Source organism: Telopea speciosissima, chromosome 9 (assembly GCF_018873765.1).
Source record: "Telopea speciosissima isolate NSW1024214 ecotype Mountain lineage chromosome 9, Tspe_v1, whole genome shotgun sequence".
NCBI lineage: Eukaryota > Viridiplantae > Streptophyta > Magnoliopsida > Proteales > Proteaceae > Telopea > Telopea speciosissima.
The window spans coordinates 46,358,504-46,365,311 of NC_057924.1; positions in this window are offsets into that span (position 1 = coordinate 46,358,504).

The following is a 6,808-nucleotide window of genomic DNA, read 5'->3' on the forward strand; positions in this document are numbered from 1 at the left end:
CCCAGAAAACGATAAATATGATGTAGGGCTTAAGATTTATTTTTTCCCTTTGCTCTGGATTTCACTTCATTTGGAAGCCCGGTTTGGTAAATCAGATTCTAGCATCATAGATTCCTCAATCGATGGTGTTACACAATCAATATACATTTCATTTTCCTGTGTCACAGGGTTTAGAGTGTCTCTCTCTCTCTCTCTCTCTCTCTCTCTCTCTCTCTGTCTCTCTCTCATTGTTTCCCAAATAAATTCTAGTACTTAGGTTAATGGAGAAAATTTTAGTTGTCACACTTCCATATTACCTAGGAGTTAAACTTTAGTTGCTGAATACTGTTAAAAACAAGAGATGGGGAGAAAGTGATGGTTAGGGGTGGCAAAATTTCAACAAATGTAGGTCCAATTGGACATTTTCCCCCTGCTTGTGCATATTTGTCTGACCTGGGCCTAGATTTTGGACAGGGACATATGTCCATGTCCAATCCAGTTTAATTCCGGATTTGCTTATCCATGGCCAATATGGTTTATCCAAATATTTCATGTTAATTTTTGGTATAATTAGGTGTATAATCAGTTAAGTTATGCTAATTAAGATTTGAATTAAATTCAGATGTAATAGCAATTCCTTACCAGTTGAACTGATATTATTACTTGAACCTAGGGAAACATTATTTTTCATATCTTAATGTTTCAAATCCAGATAAGTCTGAAACTAGGTTGACTTATTCGAATTGCCAAACCCAGACTCAACCCCGTTTTGACTGGTTGGATGGAACCAGCCAGATTGGTCAAAATTTTGCCAACCCTAGAGATGATTGGCTACCCATGCATTATTCTGTATGAAATTTTCATCCTTTTTCAGTTTGAGTAGTTATATAGGTGGAATATTTTATATCTGATAATTTATACAGTAGGCCTTCTTAGAATCCAGCAAAGGAAACACTTGTATCAAATAATATTTTGAGAAAATAAGCAATTCATGCTTAATGGCTAAAATTCTTATTTGTATGAGAATTTTGTTATGAAGAGTCTCATGTTCATTGCTCTAATGTCTTTGGCTCATCATACTCCACCCATGGGTTGGAGTCACGTATTCACCATTTATCACTGTGCACCAGCCCTTGAGACCTACCCTAAAATTAAAATAAGGAAAGAAGAGACTGTTAAATTGTAGGGGAATTTCTGTTTGTTTAGAAATTATGAAGATATATCCCACATAGAAAATCCTGCTATAGATAGACATAAATATGTAATTCCATATGTGTAACGATAAATTTTTATTTAATTTGATTTTTTTCTGGTGGATTCTTAAAGCTTTATTTTCCCACATAGCAATCTTCATATAGTCTGAAATTTGATATGTGAGCAAGGGACCTCCGGCTCTACCTACCCCGAAAATGTGGACCTCTGCTGATCTGCCTCATGGCAAATAATAGGGTCGTTTAAAAAGGCCATCCTAGGTGGCCATCTATGAAACCAGATCCCTGGAAAAAATACATACATGTATAATGTATTGTTGGTTTGTAACCAATGCAAATACCTCATTGACTTGCCAATTTATAACTACCTATAACTAATTTTGTCTAATACTATTTCAATAGGAGATGTCATCCAATACATGGATGGGCATTTGATTCAAGCAGTTTAAAAATCATTTCCAATGAAAACTAAGCAATTTCACTTGCACAGTAAATGCAAAAGATGTAGTTGGAAACAGCCTGTCCGCGAAGCGGGGGTAAGGCTGCGTACATTATGACACTCCCCAGACCCTGCAGTGGTGGGAACCTTCTGAACTGGGTTTGCCCTTTTTTTGTAATGAGGCTGAAATGTTCATATTCCTGTGAAACTCGAACAATTTATGGATTCTCTTCATTTATCCTCTTATCACTTCTTTCCTCTGCACCTTGAACTCTTTCGACCATCCCTCTTTGCCATTCAACTGATTTTTACCATAGCTATTGCTTGTAGCTTCCATCTTTATGGATTAACTATTTGTTATGAGGGGCCTGCTTTACTTATTTTATATGTTCTCAAGGATTCTTGTAAGTATGATGACAACTGATGACTAACAAACTACTTGAGAAAATCTTGGACTAATGCAGGTCCAAATTCTTCTTGCAACCATCCTGGCCAATTTGGTAGGAACTAACATTGATAGCAAACATTTGTTGACGATTGAGGAATAATTCCATCTTGAAAGTTGAAACTGAAATATCTTCTTAATTTTATACTGGCCCCACAAGTTTTTTTCTTCTTTGGATAGTCTATCAAGATAAATGACCTTGATCCGTTGGAGAATGAGAATGGTCATTTTCAGTGGGATGTTATTTGTTCATCTACTTTTTTGCATTGAAGTTCCATTATGGTAACTCAAATGTCTTTTTTACAGTTTCACCTTTATATTCCATCCACTAAAAAAATAATGGTATTGATCTAGGAGACCATAAAGATTATACTACTGCATACCCATGTGAATGATGCAAATTCAGTCCTCAACAGAGAATTCTGATACCCAAGAATGACATTATAAGCTGCTTGCAATGGTCCAATGGTTCACATGGAATATCAGGAACACTTTGATGATTCACATTCTTGGGAAGATTAGGAACATTCTGATGATCTGTCCGCAGTGGATTCTAGAATATGATGTTCTAGCATCTTAATCAGGCTAATTTTGTGATAGATCTTTCAAATGGAATCCCATCCACTAGTAAGGGCTTTGACATATGGAGAGATACCATTAGTGAAAAAAGGTTTCGTATTATTTAATTGCATTGAGTGCTCTTAACATTGGTTGCAACAATTTATAGTGGTCTTTTTGGTTGAGACTTTGCCTCACAGTTTCATAATCTAACGTGGCAATTGATTTGGTTTCTATGCTTGAATGACTGCTTTACAGTATGGATGAGCTCAAAGAAGCTTCAACAGCACTACATAAGGTTCTGGAGATTGACCTACCAAAGATGAAGCAGCAGAAGCCAGAAACAGTTGCTCCAGCAGACTCTGAGGTTTGTGACCGGTGCGGTCGAAATATGTATGGCTCTTCAGATAAAGATATCTGAATTCAATGTGAATTTCTACTGCTTACTATTGAGTCTATGAGTCATACATAGCTTTCCCCTGTCCATCCCCCCTCCAATGAGAAAGGGAAAACAGGAAAAATTGTCTCTAGGTAAAATCACGACTGTACTTCTAAATCTGCATTTCCTTTTAGAAATAAAGAAATATCTTAATAAAAAATGTTGAAGGAAAAAAATTAGTGAAGAATGCCTACTGATCAGCGTATATACGCCTCTGAAGCTTCCTGCATGATTCAAGGACCATCACCTGGAAGCTTCATGTATCTATCTGCTTCAAGAAGTTGCTTGGGGTTCCCTTATTTACTTTTGTTTGATTCATTATGTCCAATAATTGCTTGAGAAACAAATAAGTTTCTGAAATTTATACATCTTTAATAACATGAATATATTCATCAAACACTGATAAACATATAAAAATATTTAAGATTCTAATAAGAAACATATTTGGGGGCCCATTTTATGCATTTGTAACAAATCTGGAGAGATGGGGTAGAGACATAGGGTCAATCCTTTGGCATTAGAACCTTTACCATGGTTCCACTCCAAATGTGATCCTGACTAACCATTTCAGATAACAGATGCATGGGCTGTATGCGATACTGCCACTACACAACACCCACATTCATCAAGAATGGTTTGAGTCTTGTATTCTGCTATCTGCAACAGAGAAGAGCATATATAATCCACTTTTTGATTATTATAACAGTGATGCATTTAGCCTGGATAGGTTTGATCACAATTATGGTACAAAATGTTTGGTGTGAATATATTGATGGAAGGTATGGCTGCTTAGTCTATAGGTGCTTGTGAGAGTCATCTATGGTTTTTGTTCGAGCTTTTAGGCTCTCGGTATATATAGAACTTTCTGAGAAGTCTTCAACATCTTTATAACTGTTTATGATGTAAATGCAGTAAAGGCATAGTTCAAAATCTCGCTGAAATTTCGGATATTTCGGCCAGGCCAAAATGAGATGCTATGTCGAAATGTCAAAAACGCAATACTTCAGAAATTTCAGTGCAATTTTGGAAACTTCTGTCATCTCGCTTCGATAATTTCAGTAAAAAAAAAAAACACCGCTTTCACAAAATTTTGGTTATTTCGGTCATTTTGTTCTAGTATATCAATTATTTCAGCATTTTACACCCAGAAATTGCCAAGCAAAACTCATAAGAAAAAAATACAATATTTCGGTGAAATTTTGGTCCAACTGAAATGGCCTTCCGAAACGAAGACTTAATACCATGAGTAAAGGTCGTGTTCAATCCACATGGGAAGGGGGGGAAAGGGAACTGAAAAGCATAAGGTGCAGATCATGGATAAAACATCTATGAGCAAAGAAAAATGAAGAATGACAAATTGGGTCTCCTACATCACAACATTAAAGCAAACTGCCACATCAACCAAAGCAAGCTCCCCAGCTTTATGAAAATCCCATTGCTTCATCCATACGAATTTTTTATCAAACTTTTTTTTGTTAAGAGAAATAGTATTGCAAAGTAGAGCAAGTGAAACGCAAGGCATCCTAATTACACACATTCAAGAGCCAACGAGTGAATACAGGCCAATCTGTCTTACTTGCTACAGACAGGGCCATCCTAGGTAGAGTATGAACGACATTATCTGATAGAAGACCATCTCGCATAGCTAAAGCTTCACCCATGATGACTTCTGTAAAGGAGGATGGTTCGGATGAAGCAAACAAAGCATAGAAATTAGGCCTTCGTTTTTATTTTTTTGTGAACTTCCAATAATAACCTTGCTTTATTCCTTTTACGGCTTTATCCCTTGCATCCGCGCCATGGTCCAAGTCTTTGAACCAAGTATGAATCCAACAGCTCAATGAACCCATTGGTTCCCCTTGAACCAAACCAAATTTAATTACTCAAATTACCTAATAATGATTATTCATTTGCATTAAGCTGTGTTTATGGCGACCCTGTTCGGTGTTTGAGACAATTAGTGTGGGATCAGTTTATATCTTTGAGTCATAATAGATCCACTGATTGGCTTTTATTTGGCAATTTTAATTCACATTTGCAATGGCAGGAAAAGAATGGTGGTACTCCTTCTAATCCGAGTGTCGGCATTTCAGAATATTTTGGATTCTTGTTTTCTAATGGATTTGGGGTGCCAGGGACCATTACCATACCTGGTCTAATAGGCGTGCAGAGAAATCTAATGTCAAAATAAGATTGGATAGGGCCTTATCAAATCATGGTTGGCATCTCAATAATTCCAAGGCAGTGGTTTTTGTCAAACCAGCCATTGGTTAACCATTGTCCACTTTTAATTGATACAAATGAAGGAAAGTTTCATGGACAACGTCCTTTTCGATTTGAAACAATGTGGTTTCGCCATCCAGATTGTAAGTCAGTTGCTACAAATGCATGGTCTAACTCTGTTATTGGAGTTCCATCACATGATTCATCAAAAACTCAGTACTTGTCGAGATGATTATAGGCAGTGGAATAAGGAGGTATTTGGATCATATTCGCTCTTCTATTGCTGAAATTGGATCTCTTGAGAGTTTGCCATTATCAAAATCTATAAATTCTCAAATTAAGAGTCTGAAATCTATATTGATGAACTCTTTGCTAGGGAGGAAGTTTTATGGAAGGAGAAGTCTAGGTTGATTGGTTGTATTATGGTGATAGGAATACTAAATTTTTTTCATGCTACAACCATTAACCGATGCCAACATAATAGGATCTAAGTCTTAAGAAGCCAAATGGTGAGTGGACACATGATGTGAATGAGGTATATGATATGGTTCTTTCTTATTATGAGGAGGCCTTTACTTAGGAAGGGGTGGATCAGTTTGCTTTGGAGTTAGTTCTTGATTCGGTGGAGCCTGTTATCACAGATGACACTAATGCTATGCTATGTGGCCAGTCAAGTATGGATGAGATGCGAGATGCTCTTTTTGCCATAAGCCCTTTAAAGGCCCCTGGTACAGATGGTTTTCCTCCGGCTCTTTTTCAAAAGTACTGGGATACTATCAAGGTAGATCTTTATAACTTGATCTGCAATTTTTTTGAATCTGGTTTACTGTCTAGTGAACTTAATGAGACCTTGATATGCCTTATTCCTAAGGTGTTAAAGCCTGAAACCACTAATCAATTTTTGACCAATAGCATTGTGTAGTGCGGTTTCCAAAGTGATTACTAAGATCATGGCTGGTCGTTTAAAACTAATTTTTAAACGATGTAATAAGCCCATTTCAATCGGCTTTTGTTGCTAATCGCTCAATTTCAGAAAATGTATTTATGGCGCATGAATTATTTCATTACATAAGAAAGTGGAGGAAGAGTGAGAAGCAATATCTCGACTATGAAGTTAGCTATGAAGAAGGCCTATGATAGGCTTGAATGAGGCTTTATTGAGAAGTTAATTTTAAGAATGGGCTTTAGTAATCATCGGTTCGTTTGGTTATGGGAAGCTCATGGATCGTGTCTTATCATATCTTGATTAATGGTGCACCAAGGGGGGCCTTTCTTCAAGTCGTGGTATTCGGCAAGGGAATCCATTGTCACCTGTCCTATTTATATTGTGTTCTCATACACTCGCTTGTCTTCTTCTAAGGGCTCAATCTGCTTCTCAAATTTATGGTATTCGGTTCGTAATAGGGTTCCCCTATTTCTCATATATTATTTGTTGACGATACCTTATATTTTCTGAAGTTAATATTGATGAAATTCACCATTTGAAAGATATATTAACTACCTATTGTAGTGTA